Source organism: Catharus ustulatus, chromosome 1 (genome assembly GCF_009819885.2).
Source record: "Catharus ustulatus isolate bCatUst1 chromosome 1, bCatUst1.pri.v2, whole genome shotgun sequence".
In the NCBI taxonomy this organism is placed as follows: Eukaryota; Metazoa; Chordata; class Aves; order Passeriformes; family Turdidae; genus Catharus; species Catharus ustulatus.
Window position 1 is genome coordinate 41,309,403 of NC_046221.1, and position 10,512 is coordinate 41,319,914.

The following is a 10,512-nucleotide window of genomic DNA, read 5'->3' on the forward strand; positions in this document are numbered from 1 at the left end:
TTTGCTAGCATCTGGTTCCCAAAGGGCTTTAATAATTTTAATATTTTTATGTCCAGCTTGTGCAGAGATTTTGCAGATTTCTTTCTATTTTTCCAGTAATTCATTCTGTTGGCTTCCCCCGCCCCGCTTCAACTTACACACAGAGTATCACACTGGGCAAATGAAGGATGACACTTTCAACTTCCACTCTTTCACCATGTTTCAATGGCATTTTTTAAATCACTAAAGCTGGGATTTTTCAGATGCGGCTAGTCAAATATTAGTGCTTCCCTTTTAAATTCTTGATATCTTTCTTTTCACGGTCATTGAATCCTTACAGCATTCAGAAAAATCAAGGAGGTACTAATATGTCTGTGCAAGGCTTGGCATTTCAGCTTGTCACAGAATTTCAGGGGCTGAATTTATTAAGAAGCCAGCTACACCCTTTCAGTGTCCAGGGACTTTCTTCTGTCACATGAAGTCAATGTCCATCTCTTTCATGGGAATGTTAGGAGACTGAATTAACTGAAAATGCTCTTTATTTCCTGATGAAAACAAGTCCTGCTATAGCTGCAAAAAAAATCAATCCATTTTAGTTTATGCCGAGTGGGATTTTCAGTGTGCAGACATACACAGTCCCAAAGACACAAGTGTAGCTTAAAACCTCCTCTGAGGCTGAGAAAACTTGTACACAAAAGGGTTTAAAAGTAGAGTCAGTTCTTGTTGAAACATATATACGGACTTCAAATGGTGGAAATCAATAGTCCTATAAAACCAAAGAACTATTATAATCTTTAATATTGACCAGGAAAGGTGTCACATTAACAGCAATTTTACCCTTTGGTAAATTCAATTTAGCTGCTGCATTCTTTAAAAAGGCAGCATACAGACATATATCTTTTTTAAAAATGGCCATACATAGATATAAACCCCATAACAAGGGCAAGGCTAATTTATAAAAATCAGAAAGTAAAGAATAGCTCTTTACCATCAAGGTATACAAAACAGAAAGAACAGGCAGAAGTCAATGAAACAGGACCTGGAAGAAACAACTTAGTATGTGAAAATAAAGTGATATTCAAAGCAACTTCATTGGTCACTTCCTTTCCCCTCCTTCAAAGAAAAATAGCACCTAAAAATCATTAGCTGTAATTTTAAATTAAATGGAAATGCAATGGTTAGTACAAAATACTCAAACTCTGATCCTAATTTGTAAAGTATGGACGGACAAGGGTAAACATATTTGATACTAGAAGTGAATTTTTGGCAACAGCTAATTTTACTAGGTAAGACCACACAACAACTTTCTGTTGTTGTGTCTATGGTACCCTGTTGACTAAAGAAGGAAAAAAAAAGTATGTTTGAGAAAGTGTAAGTCTTTGTAAAGTGAATGCCTTTGCTGTTTTGACAAATATTTGGGAAATCTATAGTAAGGGAGATGGCAAAAGTATTAAATTGTCATTAGCTTCCAGATGACTTTCCTTGGTCCAAACAGAACTGTAGAAATGTAGTGAAATAAAGAGACTGAAATTAGGATCACAAGCACAACTATGGGCATGACAAGCATTTAATATTTTTAATATGGTTCATGGCTTTGGCAGGTGCACACTCTGCTGGGTGAAAAAACATCTGGATGGCCAGGCCCAGAGAGTGGTGGTAGTCTGAGTTACATCCAGTTGGCAACTGGTCACAAATTATGTTTCCCAGGAATCAGTGTTGGTGCCAGTCCTGTTTAATACCTTTACTGATGATCTGGATGAAAGAATCTAGTACACCCTCAGACAGTTCATGGATGACACCAAGTTGGGCAGGAGTGTTGATCTGCTGGAGGGCAGAAAGGTTCTGCAGAGGGATCTGGGCAGGCTGGATCAGTGGTCCAAGGCAAACTGTGTGAGGTTCAACAAGGTGAAATACTGGATCCTGCGCTTGAGTCACAAGAACCCCACTGAACACTGTAGGCTTGGGAAAGAGCAGATGGAGAGAAGGAAAGAGTTCAGTGGAAAAGGACCTGAGGGTGCCGGTCAACAGCTGGCTGAATATGAGTCAGCATGTGCTCATGTGGCCAAGAAGGCCCATGACATCCTGGCCTGTATCAGCAATGGTGTGGCCAGCAGGACGAGGGCAGTGACTGTCCCCCTGTGCTCAGAGTGTGGACACACCTCAAATCCTCGGTTCAGTTTTGGGCCCCTCACTGAAAAAAAAATATTGAGGTGCTGGACCCAGTCCAGAGAAGGGTGACAAAACTGGTGAAGGGTCTGGAGCAAAATTTATAAAGAGCAGATGAGGTAGCTGGAGTTGTTAACCTGGAGAAAAAGAGGCTCAAAGAGGACTGCTTTCTACAACTGCCTGAAAGGAGATTGTATCAAGGTGGGGGTCCGGTTCTTCTCTCAGGTAACAAGCAATAGGATGAGAGGAAATGGTCTCAAGTTGTGGCAGAGGATGTTTAGTTTGGATATTAGGAATAATTTCTTCACTGGAAGGGTTGTCAAGCATTGTAACAGGCTGCCCAGGGAAGTGGTTGAGTCACCACTCCGGGAGGGGTTTAAACATCTTATAGATTGTGGCACTCCGGAACGCAGTTTAGTGATGGACTTGGCAGTGCTGGGTTGGTCGCTGGACTACATTATCTTAGAGGTCTTTTCCAACCTAAACGATTCTATGATTATTTATGCATAGGATCTCCAAACAGCTCTTTGTAAATGCTTGCTTTTTCACCCTTCAATAACTTCAGTAAGGGATGCCTAGCACCTTTTCCCTGGTTTTAAAGCAACATTGCCTAATCACGTATAGATTTGTTCCCATAACCACCCTGAGAGTCACACAATAGAGATGTGAGAACATAACAAGATCCATGTCATGGGTGTGACAGCCACAGATCTAGGCAGTTTGGTCCTATTTGTACTTACAGATCTGTTACAGACAGTTTTAAATAGCTAATTTTGGCTTGCTTCTCCTGCTTTCTATGAGAAATGACTATAAAAAAAGCCTGAATTCAGCAATCACAGAAATTAAAATTAGCAGCTCAAATCCAGTAGAAAGATGTTCTGCTTTTTTATTTTCTCGCTTTAAAAAGTACAATTTCATCATGTGAAGGCCCCGAAAAATTTCATGCTGCTCAGGGCTTATGATGTCAGAGCTATGAAATATTTCCTGCTGATAACATAATAGCTGAGAAATACAAGTTTTGAAAGATTTGGGGTTTTGTTTGCTCTCTGTGCATTTGGTATGAGGCATACAGTGGGAAAACAATTAACTCTAGGGGCTGAAAAAGCAAATAGCAGTGGGCTACAGTGTAATTGCAGAAACAATGAGGAATTTCACCTGGTATTATTTGTGACAGCAATCAAATACCAAGGCCTAGCAGGGAACCACATATTAAATAACTGCGGTGACGGGCGAGTCCGCTATAAAAATAAGCAGAAAACAGAATGGGGACGACATATGTACTCTCCGGGAAGGTGAGAAGATAGCTGTAGGGTTCCTCTCCCAGGGAGGGCTCGGGCTTGCTAGCTGCCCGCCCCGGTTCCCAGCAGCATCCCACTGCTACCGGGGGCGGGATGGAGCTGGCATCTTCCCTTCCAGCCGGTCCGCACCTTTTCTCGGGGCAGTCGGGGCCGAAGGACCGCCGGGGGACCGTGTCCCGAACGTGCCCCTGCGGGGCAGCTCCAGCCCCGGGCGCTCCCCGGTGCGAGGCCCGGCAGCCGCCACCGGGACGGGTCGGGGAGCGATCCGGCTGGGAGCTGTGCCCAAGGCCAGCCCCTTGCACGCTGCCCCGCAGGCAGTTTTAGGCTGGGGAGGTGGTGGTGCAGGGGGACGAGGGGACATGCTGGCCATCGCCTCTGTCCCCGCTCTTTTAACCAGTTTGGAAACATCGCTGCCAAATCTTGCGTCCTGCGGAACGACCGGGCACATCTCGCCCCCCGCAGCTGCCGGAGGGAATCCCGGCAGAAGCCGCGAGTGAGCCCCGGCGGGCAGGCGGGCATGGCATCCCCATGGCCAACGCGAGATCCGGCGGGCGATCCGGCAGGATTAATGCCGGGAGCTTTGAAATCCGGGTACCGCAGTGATCCCGGGTCGGGGTGCTTAGGGCTCCCTTTTCAGTTGTTAATTCCCACTAAATGTTCGTAAGTACTTGAGCTCACAGACCTCTGCGCCTTCAAAACAAGGGCATGCACGCAAATAGCTCCAAAATTACCCATCTAGGTAGCGGCAAGACCAAAGGCACAAGCGAGCGGAGTCGTTAGAAGATAATTGAAGCAAATGGGCACTTTCTTTGCCACGTGAATTTCAGCTGGGAATCCCGTTGGCAAGGAGCGGCAGTTTCAAAGGTGTCCACACCTACGGAGCCTGCGTCCGCCGGAGCGCGGAGCCCGGGGGGTCGCCGGGCGGGGGGGTGGGGTTGGCCCCCCGCTCTGCTTAAATGGCCCGAGAGGAAGAAAAAAAAAAAAAAAAGAAAGAAAAAAAAGTCATCAAAACAACTTCCATCAGAAAAACATTAGTTAAGGAGGAAACGGCTGAACGGCTGTGGACACTCCGGTGAGATACCTCCTCACTCCGGCAGGAGGGTTCCCGCTGTTGGTACCAGTCCTGCAGAATTGCCCTTCTCGGTATTGTTTGTTTAGCCGCTGAGATTTAGAATATACACAGCAGAAGGAATTATCTTCCATTATGAAGAAATAAAAAAAGATGTGACCTACATCTTCACCCCCGACCCCACCCCAAAAACCCCACACCCCTCGCAAAGGAACCACCACAATTTGCTTTTCGGCGACACAAGGGCAATGTGAAGTGGGTGATCACTGCACCACTTCTCTCCAAATAAGTTCAGTGTGAAGTATGAGCACTGTGTTTTCTAACACTGATGACTGTGTTGATTCCTAACACGTTAGTGAGGGAAAATTTTAGCCTGAAGAATTTGAATTTTACAGATGAATACAGACAAATGAGCAATGCCACAGAAGGTCGTAAAACCATATAATAAATGCATATTCTTTTCATATTGCTTTTTGGTTGTCTGTTTTTCTGGGGTTTGTCTGTTTATTTTTACTATTTTTTTCCCTTTTCCGCTGTTCACATCTCAGGCAGTTACTGGTTCTCCTGTTGCCCACGGCTATGGATTGAAGGGCAGAAAAGAATGTAACGAACAGAAAAGGATCTAAATTAAAATACAGCGCCTTAAAGTACAACCCATTAGAAAGTAATAAGGAACTTGGTGTGAGAAGTCAGACCCTGATGTCCACATGGTGGTGAGGCCTTGGTAAACACAATGTTATCATGGCAACACTTCTGCCTAATTCACACATTATTTAACCCTACTCAGGCTAAAATCCTACCTTTCAATTTCTCTTATATAAAGTCTAAGGTGTAAGGTTTGACCGCTGGGGAACAATTGGGCAGGTAAAATACAGAGCTTCGGGATGATGATAGAAAACAGGGGCGGTACCCTTGCACCTATCTTCCTAAAGCTGTGTTCCTGCTGCCTGCAGGATGGATCTCCTCCGTTCCTGAAAGGAGTGTCTGTCTCTGCTGCTCCTCCGGATCTTTTTCCAGCCTTTTCTCCTAAATGACGTGAGAGTGAGTCAGAGATAAGCAGTCGGCCCGTGAGGTATCACAGCAAAGCTAAGGACACGCTTTTCCTTCGGCGCAGGAGCAGGGGCTTTTTACCCGCGGGGCAGATGGTGGCCACCAGCTGAGCAGAACACGGGCCACTCCTCCTCCAGTCACCGACCCCTGGAACAAAAGAGGGGGACGCCACAGGGTCTGTGCTGTGGTGACAGGAGCAGTCACAGGATGGTGGGCAGTGACTAGGAAGTGGCAGAGCTAGACCCAGAGGAACTTTGCCGAGAAGGTTAAGCTGTGTTGTGTTTGCATTTGAGCCATTGGCAGGATTTGGATACTGGCGCGCTCCTGCCAGGCAAGTGCTCTTAGTATCCAGCCTTCGCCATTTATTTCATCACTTCTCTACATAGGGTGTAGTAGGTGGGAAGTTCTAAGGGATGGATTTTTAGTGCATTGCCTGTCTCTGGGGACTATTTGATGAAAGGCGGATGTTGGCAGACCCAGAGTGGAATAAATGCTGTTTAAAAATCCACATTCGGAAAAAACTAATAAAAATTCCTGCTGCAAACATGGAAAACCATCCCACTAGGCAGCCATTACACAGGTTTCAGGAAAAAAAAATTTAAAAAGAGTAAAGCAAGCGGGCATTTCCATCTGGTAGAACAGATCTGGAAGTAATTGTCCATTTTGTTTCACCTTTCTCCTCCTGAGGTTTGGGTCTTGCCTGTCACCACCGACCAGACCTCACTGAGGGGTGAGTGCTACCGCCAAGGGCAGGGGCCACGTGGGGAGCAGCACCAGCCCCGCTGGGCGACACCAGTGGGCACCACCCTGAGCTGCTGTCCCGGTTCGCTGAGCACTCCGCTGGTCCCTGGAGCTCCCCGGTTCCGGAGAAAGTGGCCAATTATTTTTCTGTCTGAAAGAGTCTCTGATGTGGCAGAGAATGACAGCTCCAAGGGAGAAAACACCTCTTCATTAAAAAGTGCTGCTAAGCACACCGAATATCCAGATCCCAGCACCCAGTTCCACAAAGGTTAGGATGAGAGCCAAGAAATTATGCATTTTCACTGATATTTTTTTACACAACACACGTGTGTGTACAATGCACATGCAGACACACACACACAAATATCTACAATCTTGCTTTCAACACAGGGTGGCCAAAATCCTTTAAATTCCTATTGAGACAAAACTCCTACTGAAGTCAAGTTTTACTCTCAGTTTTGATGTACTAGGAATCATCTAGGAACGAAAAAAAAACCCCAAACAATTAAATTGGTTACCAAATCCAAGAATAGAGTCAGTTTCATGGAATAGATGATTAGGCATTTGTTGAGGAAAATGTTAAACAAAAAAGAGAAAGCCATAATCTCTGTTTTGCAGACCTCTCTTTGAGAGGCCACAGGAAGAGAGGGTCAGACTGCTACATTTTGTAGGTTTCATTTTAATTAATTTTATTTTGGTGATTTAATGATCGCAGGCATTCATTTTAATGAATGAGAAAATATTTCTTAAAAAAGACACAAAACACATATGAATCATGTGACAATGAACAATTTGGTTTCCTAGTGAGACACATGGTGTTGTAGGAGAGAACCACTGATACAAAAGAAAGATCCAAATGGAAGCTGCATTTTGGAAACAGCCTTCTTTTTCTTTTCCTTCAGAAATTCTGAAAGGCTAAGGAAAAGGTGGTGACATCCATGGCTACTGCAAATAAGCAAGGTAGAAGTAATCATTTCCACAATTGTTCTCTGGAAGAGTTCAGGCACCAAGATGAACAGAAGTAGCCCTTGGCTTTAACCTAACTCCTCATGGCCCAGCAGCTTTCCTCAGCCCAGGTCCCTGGCTGCCTGCATTCATGTATTGAATTGCTTGGGCTCAGCAGGCTGCTGCCTCCCTCCCCAGTTACAAGCCTGACTCTCCCTTAGCCTGCCCCAGGAGGGTGGCCCAAGTGGGATGCTCAGAGCATCACACCAAGGTTGCTTTGCAGATGAGCCCCACTCCCTCTTGCTCACATGCTTCAGTGAAGCAGGAAACAGAGTGAGGGCAGGGCAGCAGCAGTTATGGCTATCCATTTTTTATAGGGGTTTACTGAGATAAACCACCACCAGTTCCATCAAATCTTCCATCTGAACTGTAATCCAGGGGCACAGTGACGAATAAGCATGCATGGGGACAGATTCCCATATTTGTTGTTCAGAGCTGGGCACTGAGAAATGTGGAAACCCCATGCTGACAAAAGGGTTAAACCCCTGTGACTTTGAATATGCTGTTATTTACTGACTTGTCAGAATCACTAAACAACATTTTTTCTAACCTTTCCTGCAGTTTTATTTTGAAATTTCCACCTCCTTGTGTCCTCTCACCTGATCATATAACACAATGCCTTCCTCAGCACCCTAAAGAAGGAATCTTCAGCAAGGCAGAAATACGGCAAATAACTTCTTCTCATAAACTATTTACAGAACATAACCATTTGTTTTCAATAAAGATTTTAAGCCACAATCACTTATTTTCAGTAGAACTGTAAATTCTACAACAGTGCATCTTTGTTCCCCTGTTGCAATGCAGAACTGCTGGGGTTGATTCTGTGATATTCATATTTTTAAATGTGTGCAAACATAACCATAACATGATAGTGCTTTTTCATGCTTAGCATATTCATCACCTTATCTTCCTCTCAACTTCTTGATTTGCATGCAAGAAATCTGTTGTTAGAGAGAATGCAATCTGCAAGCCAACAAAATCCTGTCCCATGGGGGCAAGGAGTCAAAGTGGTACATGTAGCTCAGATGAAGAGTATGAAGTATGTACAAGAACCTGATCCTGCATTATATGAAAGGCCCACCGTCTGAGTGTAGTATGCCAGGTAGAGAATAGCTATTACAAGAAGCAGTGAAAAGACTCTGGTTGCGCTTCCACCAGTCATTTTCTCTATTTGCAGAAGTGGACCATGAAATCTCCAGCTCCCTGGTGGCTGCCTGCCTACTCCTATAGCTCAGATCTCTGCCCCTCAGTCTGTGTGAACATTTGGAAGGCTGGGCTGTAAATCAAGCTTTGAGGGTAGTTCTACTTAATAATTACCTCCTCCCAAAAGACTGTGATTTTAGCCTTGATTTTTTCATTTGGTGATCGGTGCATATCCCTTGAAAGTTGCACCCTTGACTCTGGCTGTCTGGCAGCTGGTCTGGCCACAGCACAGCTGTATTTATGACAGGAGCTGAGGCAGAAACACTGTCAAGCCTCTTAGGCTCTCCAAGTAGAGCAGCAACTAGAGAGTTAAATCAGTCAGCACTGATTTCTCTCCCCAGATTTGATCTCAAACACCCAGGACAGAGGCAATTACACCTCTCCACTGCCTGCCTTCCTCTATATTCACTTGCATAGAGTCAAAAATTTTCCAGTTCAGAATAGTAATAGGCAGTGGCAGATCACGCCTAGTTGCACTTTCTGTCTCTCTCACCAAAGTGTAACCTAGTGTATCTGATACGGCTAAGAGGAATGATGATTTACTATGCTTGGTTAGCATAAAGCAGCTCAGGCTGCTGCAGGTTCACAGCATTTTGCTTTGGGGCATGCCCTTTTCATCACTCTTATTCCCAGTTGTGTCCTGGTCAGGTAGACTGGTCCAACCATTGGTGGGATCTCCTTGTCAGCCAGAAACCTAAATCAGTGCTTAAAATTCATGCTTATATCCCAGACCCCGTGTGGTTGTGCTAGGGGTCATATGCTATGTTGCAGGAGCCAAAACCCATTGCAGAGGGGCGAAGTGACCCCATAAACCCCTGTAACCACCAAAGCATGCTGAAACCACAGCCTTGCAAACTCCTGTAGCTGCACTTTGTGCCCATTACCTGAGCAAAGGCTTTGCCAAACTTGTCTTTGAATTTGCTCTCCGTTATCCAAGCTCTCCTTCCAAATAAGTATGAGTCTGTCAGAGACTTATTTCTCTGCGAAGATGCAGACTCTGTACAGTGCTACTCAGATAAAATTTGCCTCCATCTCTTTATTCAGCTAGTGACAGGTCTGTGTGAAACTCTCTAACCTAATGCAGAGTCTATCTCACTAAGAATCAATAGTTTTCAACAGATACATACTAATAAAGCATCCCCAAAAGTTGGCTGAGAAAAGTATGTTCAGTCATATATTATCTTCTGTAAAACTAGAAGAGTTTCAGTAACATATGCTTTTTTTCCCAAGAATATGTTGCAGTTTCCACAGAAAATATTCAAAGGTCTGTGAATTAGAAGATGTGCTCAACACTGCTGTACTGAATCCCTGAAAGGCATAGGTGAACAGCCTCCAAAGGAAAGAGGACATAGTGATGTCTACTAAATCCTGATTGAATACTTGGCTTGCCATAGCTTGCTGGTTTTGGAAATTCTGACTTAATAGAAGTTGCAAATAGTTACAAAAAACAAGAGGTGGAAATGATGCTTGTAAAAAGAAGCACTAAAATATGCTTAGCATAATACCACTACAAAAATTGAGTTAAAGAAAAAGATTAGATAAAAGCATTAGGTATAGCCAAACTGCTATTAAGGCGGTCTGCTATAAGGCATACACACAGGGGCATTTGAACTGTGACAGCTGAAAAAAAATTTCACAATTACATCAACTTTTCAGGCTGAACTGTTACTATCATTCACAGGAAAATAAACCAGTGAGTAAATGAAAAAAAAAAAATACAGTAATTTCACGATTATAAGCCACACTGAGTATAAGCCACACTTCTGGGTGTTAGCAACTTTTCATTCTTTGTCCATATATAAGCCACACCTGATTATAAGCTGCACATTACAATACAGAGTGTGAAACAAGGTATCTATTCTATCACCATCTGTTGAGGGTGGGGGCAGTGATCCTTGTCTCAACGGCAGATACTCTGCTAATGGGCCATCCATTGAAACCAGGCGGGGCATTGTTCTTTATCTTTTCACAACCCATCCTTCCTCCAGGGAGTCATTTTCT